This window comes from Papio anubis, chromosome 8 (genome assembly GCF_008728515.1).
Source record: "Papio anubis isolate 15944 chromosome 8, Panubis1.0, whole genome shotgun sequence".
NCBI lineage: Eukaryota > Metazoa > Chordata > Mammalia > Primates > Cercopithecidae > Papio > Papio anubis.
Window position 1 is genome coordinate 76,495,605 of NC_044983.1, and position 19,452 is coordinate 76,515,056.

Genomic DNA, 19,452 nt, shown 5'->3' on the forward strand with positions numbered 1-19,452 from the left:
CAACCCTCTCTCTGCACCCCTGTGTTATGTGATCTTAGCTATGCTCACGGTGAACTCATGCCAGAATAAACCAAAATGACTATCTGAAGAGTCTTTCCCAAGAACCTCAGCTCTTCCCCCCTTGCAGAAGATGGGCATGAGTTTCAGGGCCCAAGGGTATTCTGCCTCAGTGGTGTTTAGCTTTCATACATTTATGCTGGAGTATATGATTTTTTTCTTTTTGAGACAAGGCCTGGCTCTGTCACCCAGGCTGGAGCACAGTGGTGGGATCTTGGCTTACTGCAACCTCCGCCTCCCAGGCTCGAGCCAGCCTCCCACCTCAGCTTCCCAAGTAGCTGGGACTACAGGTGTGCACCACCATGCCTGGCTAATTACTGATTTTTTTTTTTTTTTTTTTTTGTAGAGATTGGTTTTCACCATGTTGTCTAGGCTGATGTCAAACTCTTGAGCTCAAAGCAATCCACCTGCCTTGCCTCCCAAAATGCTGGGGGATCACAGGCATGAGCCACCATGCCTGGCCTATATGATGTTTTTATATTCTAAAAGGATCCTTCAAGAAAGAGGCAGATGTCTTATATTTGCCTCTCATGGCATCTCTAATTTTACAAGAGTGCCCACTCAAATACTCAATTTTGTACAACGAAGTATTGCTCGAAGGAGGCACATTAGCTTGAAGCAATCTCAGTCAATGTTAGTTCAAAATTTTTACAGAGGCCACTTGATGCATTCAGTAAAACTGGGAGTCAAAGAAATTTAACTTGGATTTGGCCATTTTCCTGGAATCACCACTGATGGATGTTGCTGGAAATAAGACATCTATATACCACCTTATAAAGCAAGATGGTATGTGATTTTGATGTGGAGATCACAAGCAGCAGATTGATTTTCTGTCGTTAGGATAAAGTATCCAGAGGCAACATCATATACAGATACAAAAAGGGCTGCATGTCAAACAGCTCATCTGGAAGTGAATATGATGTGGTTTGCAGAACTGTTAAAAGATTGAGAAAGTGGTTCTAGTGATGGGAGAGACCTGATGTAAAGGACTCATGTGAAAAGTTTTAATAAAATAGATTCAAGGAGTGTGAGAATGGCAAAAAGCAAAGTATTATTTTATAAAATGCTTTTTGAAAATATTTACCTGTAACATTTAATGAATAGTTTTTTTTTAACCTAGTCACACACACTATAAGGTAATAAGTTCAATGTAGTATACCTGTTGAGTGGCAAACTCATATATTTGATATCCAACACAATAGTTGGATGTCTAATAGGCATCTCAAGCTTAACAGGACCAAAATAAAATTCTTGGTTTTCTTTTCAAATATGTTTCTTCCCCAGTTTTGCTCATTTTAATAAGTGGCACTGCAATTTACCCGTTGGTTTAAGATAAAAACTTAGAAGTCATTCTCGACTCCTCTTTTTCTCCCACATCCCAGACTTATCTTCAAAATACATCCTAAATCCAACCAATTCCACCACCTCCACCACTGCGGTATTCATCCAGCACTCATCATCTTTAACCTGGACTACCTCCTAACTAGTCTTACTGTTTCACTTTTGTCCTCCTACAGGCAGACCACCACATAGCAGCCAAATTGTGTAAAACACACAAAAAATAAAGCATGCCCCTCTCCTGTCCAAGAGCCTCTGATAGTATCCCATCACACTGAGAAGATATCCAAATTTTCCTTCTGAGGCCCAGAAGACCCTGTAATTATATTACTATCTCCATCCCACCTCTCAGTAACCTGCTCTCCTTTCCCTCCTTCCTATCTACATTGCCTTCTGTCTTCCTTCATCACACTAAACTCATGTTCATATCAGGCTGTCACACTTCCAGTCCTCTCTGGCAGAACACCCTGCTTCCAGATCTTACCATGACCTGCTGGCTCCGGAGTTTCATTCAGGCATCTGCTCAAATATGTCCTTAAAAAGGCCTTTCCTCACCACCCTGCTAAAATTGCACTTCAAACCTGATTCTTTTTTCTTTTGAGCACTTATTACCAGCAGCTCTATGACATTGAGATATCGTCTGTCTTGTTCGTCCCTCTGTCCCTAAAATAGTGCTTAGCATTTATAGTTGCTTAAACATTTCTTTCCTGAATTTAAAGTAGTACTTGACTATTCCATCTATATCCCCGTAAGAATGGTTAACCATTCTAGTGGGTCAACAAACTTTTTGTGGACCTTTTTTTTGGAAGCTCTAGTGGTTCTCAAATTTCACCATGCATCAGAATCACTTGGAGAGTTTGTTAAAGCACAGATTAATGGGATGCAGCCTCAAAGTTTCGGATTTTAAAAATGTGGGGTGGGGTTGGAAAATTTGCATCCTAACAAGTTGCAAGGTGCTGCTGCAGCTTCTGGTCCAGGTACCACGCTTTTAGAACATAAGAAACAACTGAGTCAAACATCACCTCTGGCAATGCCACTTCTTCACATTTTCTCTTCCCAATCCCTTGACCCTTTTTTTCACTTGCCAGTAGCACCACAGAAAGCCATAGGACTTGTGCCCCAGATCTACTCCTCACTAGGACAGCCTTGTGATATGAAGCACTTGAGGACCAAGGCTTCCATTCCTCCACTTCCAGGATTTTGCGCTGCAATTCTCAGGTTTTGCACGAAGTCGTAGAAGGAAAAGTGTTTGTGGAGCATTGTGCATTCTAATGATGTCAAAATTTGTAAAGGAAATGCCTTTTATCCTCCTCCCCTGCCAGGCTTTAAGCCAGTGCTTTCTGCACCTTAAGAATATGTCAGCATCGTCAATACTAAAAGGTTGTGGTTCACCCCAATCAAACAGGACTCTTTTCCCAGCAATTGCAAGCCTGGGCAATGACTGATTGTTTAACTTCTGCCCTGTGTTGTTGGAAGGAAGCAGGGCTGAGATCTAGTTCTTCAACTGTAGCCGTGAGATTTCCTATATATTCCAGTGGGTAATGGCTGGGTGAAGGGAGAAGTTTCTGAAACCTTTCTCACTTTGAAGGGTGTGTGTGTGTGTGTTAGACTTCCACTTAGATGAATCAGCCTGGAGCCCTTTCAGGCTTCCATGTTTCTTTTCCACCCCCGTTTTTTCATGCACATTTAAAATTGAGTGATAATTCTGAGCCCCATTTTCTTTTATCTTGTTTCCTGATAGTCTCCTACTGCTCATTCCTCAGAGTAAAATCATGAAAGCTCTCTCTAAGAAAACAATTATCTTGGGGGGTATGACCCATTCAACATTTACCTTATTTACATTTACAACATTCAATACCTTAGCCGTTTGTGATGGGTTAATCAAGCTTTTAACAAGTCTTTGAAATCAGGAGAAAGGAATTTTATGGGAAAATGGTAGTAGTGTAATCAGTGAACATCTGGGGTACAAAGCATGTCAGACAAGGGACCCTTGTGTTGGAACTGTTCTGTAATTCTGTTTAATTCTATCACACATGTAGATTCATGTAATTACACGAATCTACATGTGTGATAGAATTAAACAGAATTAAAATACACACTACTGCACTGTAAATACACACAGAATTAAATACATACACACACACACACGACTGTAAAACTGGTGAAATCTGAACAAGGTGGATTTTAATGTCAATATCCTGGTTAGGATATCGTACTGTAGTTATTCAAGATGTTACCGTTGGGGAAAACTGGGTACATTGGAGAAAAGTAGGTACACGTAATCTCTGTTATTTCTTACAACTGCATGTTAAAATAATCTCAAAATTCAAAGTTTAAAAAAGAATTGCTGCAGAGAGGACAGGACTGGTGGATGTCAGAATGCAGAGTCCCCGTTTGCAGTGAAAGCATCGTCGGAGCCCAGAGAAGAGGACAGAACCCCAATCTAAGGGGAAGAGAGGCATGGAAGGGAAGATGAGGCATGCTCCTAGGGAAAACTCCATTTTCCTCCTGTCCTTAAATTATACTGAGGAGAATATAGTCTATCACTAAGTCATAATTCCTAGAACAATCATCTGTCAGATGTGAAAGCAATAATAGTACTAGATGACACTTACTGAGTGCTGCCAGCTGCCTGTTTCATGAGTTATCTTGTTTGATCCTCTAATGTCCTATGGGATAGGTACTATTATAATATCCATTATACAGATGAGAAAATCAAGGCACAGAGAAATGAAGAAACATAACTGGCAACTGGCAAAGCCAGGATTTGTCTGATATGCTCAGCAGTGCAGCATCAACACTATTGGGTGCTCACCATGTGCTAGGTATACTGCCCTAAATGCTTTCTCTTCATGCTGAAGAAAGTAGCCTATCACATCTGGAAAATTCTCTGTCAGATACTGGCATCAAATTACATTTGTTTGTTGTGTGCTTAAGTGTCAGGCACTTTACGTAAGTCATCCCATTGCATCCTCACAGCAAGTCTGGATGTATTGTCTCCACCTTATTGATGAGAAAGCCAGGCCCAGAGAAGTTGGCTGTCTTCAAAATCACACGACCAACATATGCAGAACAGCAAAGGCGCTCAGCCCTGAATTCCAGAGCTCTGAGCGCGGTGGCCTCCAACTCAGAAACCACAACCTCAAAGTCATTTAATTTTCCGCCAAGTTAGAGGCTCCTAGTATTCACTGACCAGGCATGAATCTATTTTATTTATCCTGGTGTGCAAAGGATAGAGATTTAGCATACTCATTTTGCCTAGTACAACTTGGGAACTTTCTTTGCTATGTGAATCTGTTAGCCCAGGGACAAGCTCTTTGTAGTTTCACGGTTCAATACACAACAGCAGCACATACAACTCGACGTTTAATAAGCCTTCTTTAATGATGATGGTCATGACTTTTTGCTTTGAAGGTTTGCAGGAAGCGATGAACATTTCTGACATATAAGCCATCTCTTCTTCCGTTTCTCTCCTCTTCGTGTCACTCCAGAGCACCTAGCAGGGGACTGGGGATTTAAATGGTTATTTATCTATTAGTTCCTCTGAGTGAAGTGGACACATTCTGTGCTACATCATCGCCCTGTAATCACAAAGACTGGACACACGAAACCGCGAGGAACTTGTCAGGGGAATTTCTTGCAGACTGATGGGGTGAACCAAATAAATTAACAGCATCTCAGCCGCAGGCTCCGGGTTACAATGCGGATTCCTCCTGGGCGGCGGGCCCCAGTAGGCTTTCACTTTTCTGCTGGGGCGCTCGCCCACTCCGAGCCAACTCCACGTCCTGGTTTTCGTCCTCGCCTCCTTCCCGCCGGCAGCCGGCTGCGGGTAAACACGCGGGGGTCGCAGAAAGAGGCGGCTGCTATTGGAGGAGCCTATCCAGGCCTCCCCTACGCCTAGCTCCGGAGCTGTCAGTTACTCGAACAGTGCGAGCGAGATTTTGGCGCCACAGCTGGGAGTGAGGCTTTTGTTCCATAACAAAAACAAGCGCCTGAGTGGCAAGGCTGCCAGCGCCCAGCCCAGCCGAGCAGGCATAAAGGAGCCCGCGTCGCGGATGTTTGTGACCTGTCATTAGAGACAGCTCCCTCAGCTTTCAAACGATCACATGGAGACAATGTGGCAAATTATGTTTGCACCAGCAAAGACCCTGCTCGAGCCACGAAGGTGAATACTGTGCACCGGGATCTAGTAAGGGGGGCCTGCTTGCTCAGGCGGAAAAACACCAACGAGTCATTTCCAGCGCTTTTTGTCTCTGTCAAAGAACTTCTGTTTTCCCTCTGCAGCTGAAAGGCAACCTTCTGGTTGAAACAAGTTAAATGATGAATCCAAGAGGAAAAACTAGGTATTAAGATGTCATAATGTAGTTCTCCCGATATGGTGGTCCCCCATTATGAGTACATAGAGATGGAGTCTACTATATTATTTGTTTGATGTTTGCACATATGATGCTAAATTAGAACACGTCCAGACCCAGGTTACTCTCTACTATGGAAACATTCATGTGAAAACCAGAATTCAAAAGTCAGATAGATTAGGGGCGAGTGTTCTCATTTCAGTCTTTGAGTTTCAAAGCATTCCAAAGACTTGAAACTCCTCTCCAAATCAGTAAAGCTGACATCTAAAGTGCCACAATTGAGAATTTATTTATTCAGATTTAGTCTGGTTAGAATGGAAGTACCTTTGAGAAAACGATGTTAAAAGATAGTCGTTTACACCTTAGTGTGAGTTTGTTTAATTATTTTTCTTTTGAGAGTAGGCTTTTAGGAAGGAAAGAGACTAGTTACAACTGAGTTCCTGGAAGGAGACAGATGAACAATATGGGTGGAAATGAATGCAGAAACACAGTCTAGGTGTCCCAGAAGCCCTGTTTGTGGCTTCACAATTCTGGGGAAACCCAGCTTTTTAAAGAGAGGTTTGTTTTGTTTTGTCTTGTTTTCGCAATAATAGAACTTTCTACAGTTATGGACATGTTCTATATCTGCACTGTCTCATATGCGAACCACTAGGCACATGTGGTTATTGAGGACTTGAAATGTGCCTGGTGTGACTGAGAAACTGAATTTTTAATTCGATCGGATTTAAATAGTCACATGTGACTAATGGTTCCCATATTGGGCAGCACAGCTTTAGAGCATTTTAAAAGGTGTCCACAAATCTTCAGGAAAAAAAATTGCATAGTGTGGTGGGCAGCCTCAAAGACGGCCCACAATAGTCCCCACCTCCTGGTATTCATGCCCCTGAGTGGGATTCCCTCCTTTTGAGCATGGGCTACAACTAGCAATTTGTTTCCAGCAATGGAACATGGCCAAAGTGATGGGATGTCACCTCCAAGATTAGGTTACAAAGAGACTCCAGCTCCATCTGGAGCATCTTCTTTGGCTCTCTCCCTTGTTTGCTCTGAGGGAAGCCAGCTGCCATGTCATCAGCTGCCCTATGGAGCGGCCCCGCTGGCAGGGAACTGATGTCTTCAGCCAACAGCCAGCAAGGATCTGAAGCCCTCAGACCAACAACCATCAAAGAACTAAACGCTGCCAAAAACCACGGGAAGGAGCTGAGAACTGAATTCTCCACCAGTCCCGGCCTAGAGATGACTGCAGCCCTGGCTGACACCTTGATTGCAGCTTTGTGAACCAGAGACACCCAGGTAAGCCATGCCTGAATTGTAGACCCACAGAAAATGTGAGCTAAGAAAGATGTGTTGTTTGAAGTCACTGAGTTTTGGGGCAGTTTTTTACACAACAAAAAATTTTGGTATGGTTAGGTTCATTTAAAAGACATTTATATGAGTTAGGGTATCCCCCGGTCCAGAGAAACCTCCAAACATTAGTGTCTAATGCAATAAAAGTTCTGTTCTTTTAACAGTGCCATGTGGGAATTCTGGTGGTGGTATGAGACCCAGCCCTTTTTCCTTCAGGTTGACCTAGAAGTCATTTCCATTCCAGTCAGCTGGAAGGGGAGGCAGAGTGGCTCCCATGGGGAGCAGACCTGGGGAAGATGCACACCATTTCTGCCTATGTTCTACTGGCCTCGCTTAAATGACCACCCCAGACTGTAAGGCAGACTGGGAAATACAGTCCAACTGTATGCCCAGAGTGAAGCCAAAGCAGATTTGAGGATCAATCAGCCTGTAGGTTTTGCCAAAGCACAGTATTTTTTGAGGTGGGTAAGCCCCTTGACAAGAACAGGCCTTCATGGCTTGCCAAACCCTGGGATCGTGCAGACAATAATCTCTTAACAAATAATGGTACGCCGGGTGCAGTGGTTCACGCCTGTAATCCCAGCACTTTGGGAGGCCGAGGCGGGTGGATCCCGAGGTCAGGAGTTCAAGACCAGCCTGGCCAAGATGGTGAAACCCTGTCTCTACTAAAAATACAAAAATAGCCGGGCACAGTGGCAGGCGCCTGTAATCCCAGCTACTTGGGAGGCTGAGGCAGGAGAATTACTTGAACCCAGGAGGTAGAGGTTGTAGTGAACCAAGATTGAGCCACTGCACTCCAGCCTGGGCGACACAGTGAGACTCTGTCTCAAAATAATAATAATAATAGTAATAGTGATGACAGAACTTGAAAGAGGCTATTATCCCCATTTCAAGATGTGAATTCGCCAAAATTGTCAGAGTATTCTAGTCCCATAAGTTCCCATGACTCAGCCAAAAGTCAACCAAAGCAAAGTTGTGTGAAGAAAGTTATGGCACAGTTCTGGAAATGACAATGGAAAAATCAGGAAAATATTTTTATTTTCTGTCACCCCCCATAAAAAAATCTGTGGACGCATTAGCAGTCTCTTCTCATTCCTGCCTCTACCCTCTGAAACCCAAAACAACCTCTAATTTACTTTCTATCTCTGTGCATGTTCGAATGAGCATGTTCTAAACTACAGAGTGTGATTGGGGTGGAGTTCTACGAGCTGAGGCATCCCTTAGATGTGATTGCAAAGGTATCTGTCACATCTGTTGCTTTGGAGGCTGATTGATTTTCTGGAGGCTGCCCCCAATGTCACTGTCCGTCTTAGGGTTTATAGTGAAAGGGGAAAAAAAGAAAAGATTGGTTTTGTTGATTTCAATTGTTTTAAATTGAGGAACTCATGTGTCAATATATTTTTGCTCCTGTATCAGTACATTTCTGAAATGTCACTCCTCCCTTTTATCACCCTGGTCACCTTCCACCCACCTCCCTTAATGTTAACTTGTGAGCTAGTAAACATGGGAATGTTAACTGAGTATGTATCTGTCAACATGTGTATTAGCCCGTCTTCACACTGCTGATAAAGACATTCCCGAGACTGGGGAATTTATAAAGAAAAAGAGGGTTAATGGATTCACAGTTCCACATGGCTGGGGAAGCCTCACAATCATGATGGAAGGCAAAAGGCGTGTCTTCCATTGCGGCAGATAGGAGAGAATGTGCAGGAGACCTCCCCTGTATAAAGCTATAAGATCTCATGAGACTTATTCACTGTCATGAGAACAGCATGGGAAAGACCCGCCCCTGTGATTCAATTACCTCCCACCGGGTCCCTCCCACGACACATGGGAATTCTGGGAGCTACAATTCAAGATGAGATTTGGGTGGGTACACAGCCAAACCATATCAACATGACTTAAAAAAAAGTTTTGGCACCCTGAAGTAAACAACCAAAACAAAAAAAAAAGGAAAGAAGAATGCTTGACACAAATCCAAAGGCAGGTGTCTAAGGAGCTAATGTCACTTAAGCTTCAGGGCTCCTTCCTTGTAGGGGTCCCGTCTTAGGCTGAGTGCTGCCCTGCAGAGGGAAGCAGCAGCAGCAGCTCTCACATATGATGAAGCCAGGAGTACTGCCCAAGGAGGGGGCCTCTCTATATTCCTACTTTTTAACAGCTTTATTGAGATGTAATACGAATAACATAGGATGTCCCCTTTTAAGCTCTGTAATTCTGTGTTCTTTTTACAGTATATTCACAGACTTGTTAGTAGATTTTCATTACTGTAACCCCCACAAAGAAACTGTGGACCCATTAGCAATCTCTTCTCATTCCTGCCCTTAACCCCTAAAAACCAGACAACCTCTAATTTACTTTCTATCTCTACAGATTTGCCCATTCTGGACATGTTTTTCTTTTTCTTTCTTTCTTTTTATGAAACAGCCTGGATAACAGCTCTGGAGTAGAGTGGCATGGTCATGGCTCATGGCAGCCTTGACTTCCTGGGCTCAAGTGATCCCCCAACCTCAGCCTCCCAAGTAACTGGGACTACAGGCGTGCGCGACCATGCCCGGCTAATTTTTTGTAATTTTAGTAGAGACAGGGCTTCCCCACGTTGCCTACACTAGTCTGAAACTCCTGGGCTCAAGCAGTCTGCCCACCTTGGCCTCCCAAAGTGCTGGGATTACAAGTGTTAGCCACCTCGCCCCTTCATGGACATTTCATATAAGTGGAGTCATATAATACATGGTTTTCTGTGACTGGTTTTCTTTCACATGACATGATGTTTTCAAGGTTCACCCACGTTGCAGCATGTATCAGAGCTTGATTTCTTTCTATTGCCGAATAAAAATACCTGGTATGGACAGAGCTCATTTTGTTTATCCAGTCATCAACTGATGGGCATTTAGGTTGGTTTTATATTCATTTTGTCTATATTATATTATTTGTCTATATTCTATTATATTCATATTTTGTCTGTGCCCTGCCAGTGGTCCCAGGGCTGTAAGTGGGGTTGGCAGACTGCCAGCAATACCTTCACATTCGCCTGCCCTGCTGTGATAATTTGCCTTTGGCAGCTGCCGGGGAGCACTTGGACCCTATCTTTGATCCCTGGAAGAGTATCTGAGACTGAGGCTGCTCTGCACCCTGTGCAGGGTCCATTAGGACCATGTTTCTAGGCGTCTTGCTCCCTAACCCCAGGACCAGCCCAGCAAGGGCAGAATATGGGGAAGAGGAAGAGGTGCAAAAGACTGGCCAAGGCTTACTAGCTGCCAGGGTATTCGTTGCCAGTGCCATGCCAACTATGATCAAAGAGCTGGAGTTCTCTGAAGTCTTGCTCGACCAACAAGCCTTGTCTGAGCAGGAAACTTGAGGAGATTGTAAAAGTGACACTGCTCACCATCTATAAGGAATTTTTCTAAGCTCTTCATAATTTTTTCAAAAACATGTGGTTGGCCCGGCACGGTGGCTCACGCCTGTAATCCCAGCACTTTGGGAGGCCAAGGCGGGTGTATCATGAGGTCTGGAGATCGAGACCATCCTGGCTAACATGATGAAACCCCGTCTCTACTAAAAATACAAAAATTAGCCAGGCATGGTGGCGGGCGCCTGTAGTCCCAGCTACTCAGGAGGCTGAGGCAGGAGAATGGCATGAACCCAAGAGGCAGAGCTGACAGTGAGCCGAGATCGTGCCACTGCACTCCAGCCTGGGTGACAGAGCAAGACTCCTTGTCAAACAAAAAAGCAACAACAAACAAACAAAGAAATGTGGTCAACCATGATAAAGGAAAAATTGGATTATCTTTCTACTTTTTCAATGAAAAATCATGTTACTAAATTGTCATAGCAAGAGGCAATAAGAAAGAATACAGAGAGGAGTGATTTCAGTGAAAATGGTGGAGTAAGGCACTCTAATATTTTACCCTTCCATAAAAGCAAATAAAAAAAACTGGCAAAAATGATCAGAAGCAACTTTTTTCAACTCTAGAAATTAACTAGAGGCTTGCAGCCACCAGGGAGTGTTTATTCAAGGAAAGCACTGAATCTCAGTAAGCTTTGTGGCATTTTAACTTAACCTCGGACCATACCTCACACCCAACTCAGAGGTACTTGTGAAAGGAATAGCTGGCACTCCTGGTATTGGAGCGACAATTAGAATAAAATTCATTTAAAAAGAATTGTAATTATTTTCCCTTTAAAAACATATGTGGTGGCTCTGTGGAAGTCTGCTCCAAAGGCTTGTCTTTATTTCACTTGACCTGGATCTCACCCAGTCCAAAAGCTATGTGGGGGTAGGGGAAGCATTTGTCAAAAGCATCTACAGGCACATGTTTTAGTGTCTGCTGCCTGAGGTGATAAATAGTTGCTACAAACCAAAAAATTAGGAAGAAAAAGCTGGGAAATGTTATATTCATGAAGGCTTTGCAAAGTACATGCATATTCCTGGGAATCTAGAAGCCATGCCTGCCCAGGAAAGACCTATCAAGACCCTAAGCTCTGACTTCTGGATGACCTTGAAGCTTTACACAAGAAGGAAGTGAAGGCTAAGGCAGAATTGTAAACTGCCTGGCTAAGTGTTAAAGGCAGGCCCCAACACAGAGTCTCTTGGCAAACACTGTAATATTTTTGGTCTCAGGCATTTGAGGAAATCTCTGTCCAATTATTGTTCTAACAGAACAGAGACTTCTATGGTCAAACATGACAAAGAATACAGACTTTACAGAATTAGTTTATAAAAATCATTCAATGAACAAATGAAAATAAAATGAACAGCAGCAACAATAAACCCTGGGGAGAGGAGAGAATTTATTTTCCAGAGTTGCCACATAACACTCAAAACATCCAGGTTGCAGCAAAAAATTATGAGCTATACAAAGAAACAAAAAATGTATGGCTCAAACACAGGAAAAAAAGTTAATAGAAACTATCTCTGAGGAGGCCTAGGCATTGAATTTACTAGAATACACTTTAAATTAGTTACCTGAAATATGTTTAAAAAGTGAAAGGAAACAATATCTGAAGAACTAAAAATATCAGAATAATGTCTTACCAAGTAAAAATACCAATTAAAAAGCCAGGTGTGGTGGCACATGCCTATAATCCCAGCACTTCAGGAGGCTGAGGTGGGCAGATTGCTTGATCTGAGGAGTTTGATATCAGCCTGGGCAACATCATGAAACTAAAAACAGAAAAAATAGCTGGGTGTGGTGGTGTGAGCCTGTAGTCCCAGCTACTTGGGAGACAGAGGTGGGAGGATTGCTTGAGCCTGGGAGATTGAGGCTGCAGTAAGCTGAAGTCATGCCACTACACCCCAGCCTGGGTGACAGAGTGAGACTCTGTCTAATTAATATATGAATGAATGAATGAATGAATGAATGAATAAAAAGATAGAAATTTTATTTTTAAGACAACCAAACAGAAATTCTGGCACTCAAAAGTATAGTAACTGAAATAAAAAAATCACTAGGGGACCATTCCATCTAGATTTAAACACGATTCCAATCGTAGATTTAAACAGGTAGAAGAATCAGCAACTTGAAGATAGATCAATTGAGATTATCCAGTCTGAGGAACAAAAGAAAAATGAATAAAGCAAAAAATTAATAGAAACCTTAGAGACCTGTGAGATGTCATCATACACATAATGCTAGTCCTGGAAGGAGAAGAGAGGAGAGAGAGAGAGAGAGAGGGTGTGTGTGTTTTTAAAAATAATGGCAGGAAACTAAAATTTGATGAAAAATGTTGTCTATACATCCAAGAAGCTCGATGAACTATAAGTGGGATAAACTAAGAAAATCCATAGAGAGATACACCATAACCAAAGACAAAGACAAAGAATCTTGAAAATAGCAAGTGGAAAACAACTCGACTCTATATGATTCAAGAAGGAATCCTCAATAAGATTAATTACTGATATCTCATTAAAAATCCCAGAGGCTAGAAGACACTGGAATGATGTATTCAAAGGACTCAAAGTAAAAAAGAGTCAGCGAAGAATTCTATATCTGGCAAAAGTATCCTTCAAAAATAAAAATAAATGAAGACATTCCCAGATAAAAAAAAAAACTGAGAGTTTGTTGCTAATAGACCTACCCTCCAACAAGTGCTAAAGAAAGTATTTCTGGCTGAAATAAAAGAACACTAGATGGTAACTAAAAGCCATATGAAGAACTAAAGATCTCTGGTAAAGATAACTATACAAGGAAATATAAAATACGTTTAATTTTTTGTAACACTTTTTTCTGCCCATTCTGATTTGACTGCATAAAGCAGTATTTATAAATCTATGTTGACGGACACACAATGTATACGAATACAATTTGTAACAATAACAGCATAGCATGGGGGTGGGTGGGGAGAATGGAGCTATGGAGAAGCAAAGATTTGATATACTGAAATTAAGTTGGTATTAATCTAAAGTAAATTGTTATAAATTAAGAGATTAATTATAATTGCCAGGCAGCCACTAGGAAAATAACTCAAAAATATAGTCGAAGAAATGACAAAGGAATTTAAATGGCACAGTAGAAAATATCCACTTAACATAAAAGAGAGCAGTAATGGAAGAATTAAGGAATAAAAAGGATATAAGACATATAAGAAACAAATAGCAAAAAGCAGAAGTCCTTCCTTATCAGTAGTTATGTTAAATTTAAATGGATTAAACCCTCTAATTAAATGGCAGAGATTGGTAGGATATATGAAAAAACATGATCCAACTCTATGTTGTCTATAAGAGACTCATTTTAGATTTAGAGATACAAATTGGTTGAAAGCAAAAGACTGAAAAAGATATTTCATACAAAACATAACCAAAAGACAGCTGGAGTAGCTATATTAGTATCAGACAAAATAGATTTTAGTGCAAAAATGCTACTAGAGACAAAGAAGGCACCATATAATAATAAAAGGCTCAGTCCCTTGAGAAGATATAACAATTATAAACCCACATACATCTAAAAATAGAGCCCCAAAACACCAAACAAAAACTAACATAACTGAAGGAAGTAATAGCCAATTAATGATAACTGTAGGAGATTTCAATATCCAATTTTCAATAATGGATAGAGCAAACAGATCAGTAAGGAAACAGAAGACTTGATAGTGTCAAAAGACACTATCAAGAAATTAAAGCGATAACCTACATAATGGGAGAAAATATTTGCAAATTATGTATCTGATAAGGGTCTAATATCCAATATATATAAAGATCTCTTACAACTCAATAACAAAAAAGGCAAGTACTTCAATTTAAAGATGGGCAAAGGATCGAAAGGGTATTTCTTCAAATAACATATACACATGTATGTACTTGTATATGTGTATATATACACACACACACACATATACATAGTGCTACTATATATATATACACACACACACACACACAAGTGGCCAACCAGTACATATAAAGATGCCCTTCCTTATAGGAAAATATAAATCAAAATGACATGAGATGCCACTTCACACCTAATAATGGAAAAAAAAAAAAAAAAAAGGAAAACAAGTGTTGGTAGGATTTGTGGACATTGGAAATCTTGTGCATTCACATAAAAATATAAATGGTGTAGCTGCTTTTGAAAACAGTTTGGCAATTCCTCAAAAAGTTAAACATTAAATTATCATATGATCCAGCAATTCCTCTCCTAGATATATACACCAAATGATTGAAATCAGGTACTCCAAAAATCTATGTGTAGACAAATGTTCATAGTAGCACTGTTCATAATAGTCAAAGGGCAGAAAAACCCCAAATGTCCATCAACAGATGAATGGATAAACAAAGTGTGGTATATTCATACAATGGAGTATTATTTAGCCATAAAAAGCAGTAAGGTACCAATACATGCTACGATGTGTATGAACCTCAAAAACATTACACAAAGTGAAGCGTAACACAGAAGGTAACATCTTGTATGATTCAATTGGTGTGAAAGATCTAGACTAGGTAAATCCATAGAAATAGAGAGTAGATTGGTGGTTACCAGGTGCTGGGAAGGAAGACATTGAGAATAGCTGCTTAATAGGTATTGGGTTTCCTTTTGGGGAGATAAGGATGTTCTGGAACTTGATAGAGGTGGTGGTTGCACAACATTGAGAACATACAAATGAACTGTTCACTTTAAATGAATACTTTTATATTATGTGAATTTTACCTCAAATGTTTTACATAAAGGATCAAGTACTGTTACAAATGACAACATAAATGAACCTTGAAAACATTATGCTGAGTAAAAAAAAAACCAGACACAAAGGGACACATATTACATAATACCATTTATATGAAATGTCCAGAACAGGCAAATCCATAGAAATAGAAAATAGATTAGTAGTTACAGGGAATGGGGGAGGGGAGAAGTGGGACTGACAGCTGATAGGGACAGAATTTCTTTTAGGATGATGGAAATGTTTTGCAATTAAGTAGTGGTTGTGTGACATAAAAACCATGGAACCATGGAACTGTACATTTTGAAATGGTGGCCTTTGTATTATATGACTTTTATCTCAATTTACAAAAAGTATACAGAGAAAAGATGCAGGGAAAATGTATTTTAGAGATATGTCAGGCCGTTAGTTAATAAAGTTATAATAAAATTATGACATTTCCAATATTTATATTATTTTTCAGCTTTTCATTGTTTGTAATTTGTTGTGATTTCTTCTCTTACTCTACATGTGTATTCACTTTTGTACCCATTTTGTATTTTTTTTCTAAGAGGGCTTTCAGATTGATTGCTTCAGGTTTCACAAAACTGGGATGCCACCCTTGCATTACTAGGTACAGAAACTCAGCTACCCAAGGTGCTACTAGATTAAGGAATTCTGTCACCAAGCAGGCTGTGCACTGCTTCAAGAAGGCCCACTCTCAACTCCTCCTTGCAATTCCCTGCCACATCCCACCAGTCCTCAAGCCTCCTCTGAGATGTACCTTCCTTCTCTTCCCACTTCTCCCATTGCCACCACCTTCATTCAGGTTATTGTTGGCCACCTAGACTCTGGCAATCACCTGACTGCTTACAGTTTCACAAAACACTACTTCCAATCACCCTCCAACTGCTACCTGGGAAGATCTTTCTGAAATGCATATTCTCTGTCTCTTCTTACCTCTGCTGGGAAGCCTTCCAAGGCTCTCATTGCCTGTAGGACAAAACACAAACAAATACATCCTGTCCTGTCTGTCTAGACCCATCTCATAGCTTTCCTTCCCTGATGTGCATCCTCACATCAATAATGCCTAACTCCTCCCCTTTCCCAGAATCTCAAGTATTTTATGTCACCTGGTATCTTTTGTATAGTTCTTCTCTCATTTAGTAAGAAATGTCTCCTCCTCTTCATGGAAAATTCTTTATCTGCCTATGTCTCCTCAAGTATGGTCTCTGGGAAGGTTTCCCAACTCCCTCTACAGTCCTTACACTTTACATTATAGTTATTTATACAGATATTTTTGTATCTTATACATTAATGTATATGTTTGCAAATCAACTATAATAATCTGAACTATTTCTGTGGTTGTATGTGAGTGTAATAAAAAGCATATTGCTAGGTGTCCTACAAAAAGACACATGTTCACGTGTTGGAAACTTAGTTGCCATTGTAACAGTACTGAGAGATGGGATCTTTAAAGATGATTAGGCCATCAGGGTTCTGTTCTCATGAATGGGATTAATGCCATTATTGCAGAAGTGGGTTGGTTACCTTGGGGAGTGATAAAGGGGTGAAGATAAAAGAATAAGTTTGGTCCCTGTTTTCTCTCTGTCTTGCACACTTTTGCCCTCTTTCTTCCTTGCCATGTGATGCCCTTCTGCCATGTTATGACACAGCAACAGGGCCCTCACCAGATGGCCAAGCAGATGCCAGCACCATGCCCTTGGACTTCCCAGCCTCCAGAATCATGAACCAAATAAATCTCTTTTCTTTATAAATTACCAAATCTGTGATATTCTGTTATAGCAACAGAAAATGGACTTAAACACATTTATATGAATATATGTATATATATGAATATGTATGAATATATAAAATCATATATATGAACATATGTATATATATGAATTTATGAATATATGTGAATCTATATAAAACATATATATGTTTTTGATTTGTTTCCTAAAGAGCTATAAACATATCCAAGGCAGAGATGGTGTCACATCTATTTTAAAAATGTTTTCCTCAGCAGTTACTATATTTTCTGTACTCAGTAGGCACTTACCCATGTGCCAGGGACTCATACAGTGGAGGAAATACTTTTTGAATAAAATTGAATTAAATATTCTTTTCCTTAAGGACTTTAGGCACTGAATAAAGAAACTAGCACATGAACACAATTAGGACTATTAATATTATAAATAAATATCAAGTAGTAAACTGCAAACCAATTAAATGAGCACTGATAACCTAGACAGTGGAGTGGATTACATCATCATCATCCTCCTCCTCATCATCATCGTCACAATTGTGTAAAGCTAATCAAAGAAAAACTTTCTGAAGCAGAGAGGTAGTAAACAAATAAAGCTGAAGGGTTTCGGTTCAGGGTAAGGAGAGAAAGTGGTTCTTCCTGGGAGTAAAGAGCTGGAAGACTAACAGGGGAGAAAATTTAAAGATCTTCCTGGGGAAACGGAAAATTCTTTGATCCCAGTGGGAGGCACTTGGGTATTTTAGTGTTTTCTTTGGACGTATTATCTTTTAGTACTGAGATGAAAAGAGATTTAGTAATGTAAGAATTTTTACTACTTTGGCAAAAATTCCCCAAAAGTCACAAATCTCGTTTTGTGAGGGACAGGGAGATGGGAACTCAGCTAGTTATGCTGAGCCAATTCACAGAGCCAAATTAAAGGAAGGCATGGAAAGTACACCTTGTTTTCCCCTCTTCCTGATTCTCACTTTCAGATGGAGCAATATGAGGGCTTCACAGAAGCAGCAGGCTCTGCCTTCCAGGGACCCGCTGGTGGACTAGGAGAAGTGAGTAGAAGCTTTGTTGGGCTAGAATTCCAAGGAGACCATGAATAAAACAAGTCACACTATATTTCTGTGTGAGGCAGGAAGAGAAGGAAATCACCTCTTTTTTGGCATGCCAGTGGAAAGGGGATTTAAATTTCCTTGGGGAAGCATGTGCTTATTTAATTATCTAATTGTAAATTTATTATAGTGTTTAATAGTTTTCTCCCTCCCCAATCCCTCCCTCCCTCTCTCCTCCCTCCCCTCCCCTCCTCTCCCCTCCCTTCCCTCCCCTCCCCTCCCCTCCTCTTCTCTTTCTTTCCAAAGGGCTTGGTTTGGTGCCTCTCCCCTTCCCATCTTTCTCCTCACGTCCTGAAGCCTGTTTGTGCCCAGTGTTCTGAGCACCACAGAGACCACCAGGAGGGCTTGACCCGGCCTCGGATGAGAATAATGACATGCCTGGAGCAGGAGATGCTCATTAACCCAGAAGAACAAATAACTGATGGGAGAACTAAAATAATAAGATGAGCCAAAGCAGTCTCAAACCACAACATAATCAGCAACTTTAATATTGTATTTCTTTCTTCCTTCAACAAACCATTATGTGTGTGCTGTGTGTTTGGCACTGTGCTAAGCATTTGAGCGACATTGCTGGGTAACTACAAAGAAGACATTTTTGAGCAGACAGACAATGAATGGATCATATCAGTAATTCTGAAGTTACCACTGTGTGTTATAAGAGAGCTGTTGGCACTGGAGTGCTAGTGGGTGCCGCTCTTCTAGGTGAAGGAGACATCACAAGCCAAGGTTCTGTAGCCAGGAGACATGGCAGGTTGGAGAGACTGAAAGGTGACCAGTATGGTCATTACCAGATTTTACTTTTTAAAAAACCACTCTGACTGCTCTATAGATAGAAGCCAAAGTAGGAGGGAATTCTTCAGCGGGACACAGGGTAGCTCGTGAAACCTGAAGTCTGAAAGCACAACTACATCTCAGTAAAGCCTGGAATCTGACCCCAGAGAGCCTCTCTTTCTTTCTCTCTAATTTTTTCTCTCTCTGTCCCCCATCTCTTCTCTGTCTCTCTGTTTCTCTCTCTTCCTCCTTCTCCTTCACCCTCTCCTTCTTTTTCTCTCTCCCTGCCCGCCATGTTCTTTCTCTCTCTTTCGAATGCCTGCATTACTCTTTGCTCTCTCTGCCACCCCTGATTAGAGCTTTCTGATCTTCCAGTTCAGAGACCCAGAGGAGAACTCCCCAGGACCTCGGTGCCCCACCCACACATATCCTACCCTTGTTTATTCCTTGCTGAATCAGCTGGGACTCACAACTTGTGGGGAAGAAGATGCAACAGCATCCGTGTAGATTTGGTCACTCACCGCTAGAGTTCCAGAGAAGGGGGCTGGCTAGACTCCCTATATATTTGTTTGTTTGTTTGTTTGTTTGT

The 19,452-nt window shown here is 41.1% G+C and overlaps 1 long non-coding RNA gene across 2 annotated transcripts; it reads left to right on the top strand.

Annotated features, from left to right (window-relative positions):
- Window positions 1-466: 466 nt before the first annotated feature.
- LOC103886921 lies at window positions 467-18,609 on the top strand. Of its 2 annotated transcripts, XR_001905663.3 has the most exons (4): window positions 467-5,738; window positions 6,689-7,040; window positions 17,964-18,035; window positions 18,339-18,609. It is a non-coding gene; the product is annotated as an uncharacterized LOC103886921 (long non-coding RNA). The 2 variants fall into 2 exon arrangements; XR_650784.4 differs by having other exon boundaries at window positions 467-7,040.
- Window positions 18,610-19,452: the final 843 nt, after the last annotated feature.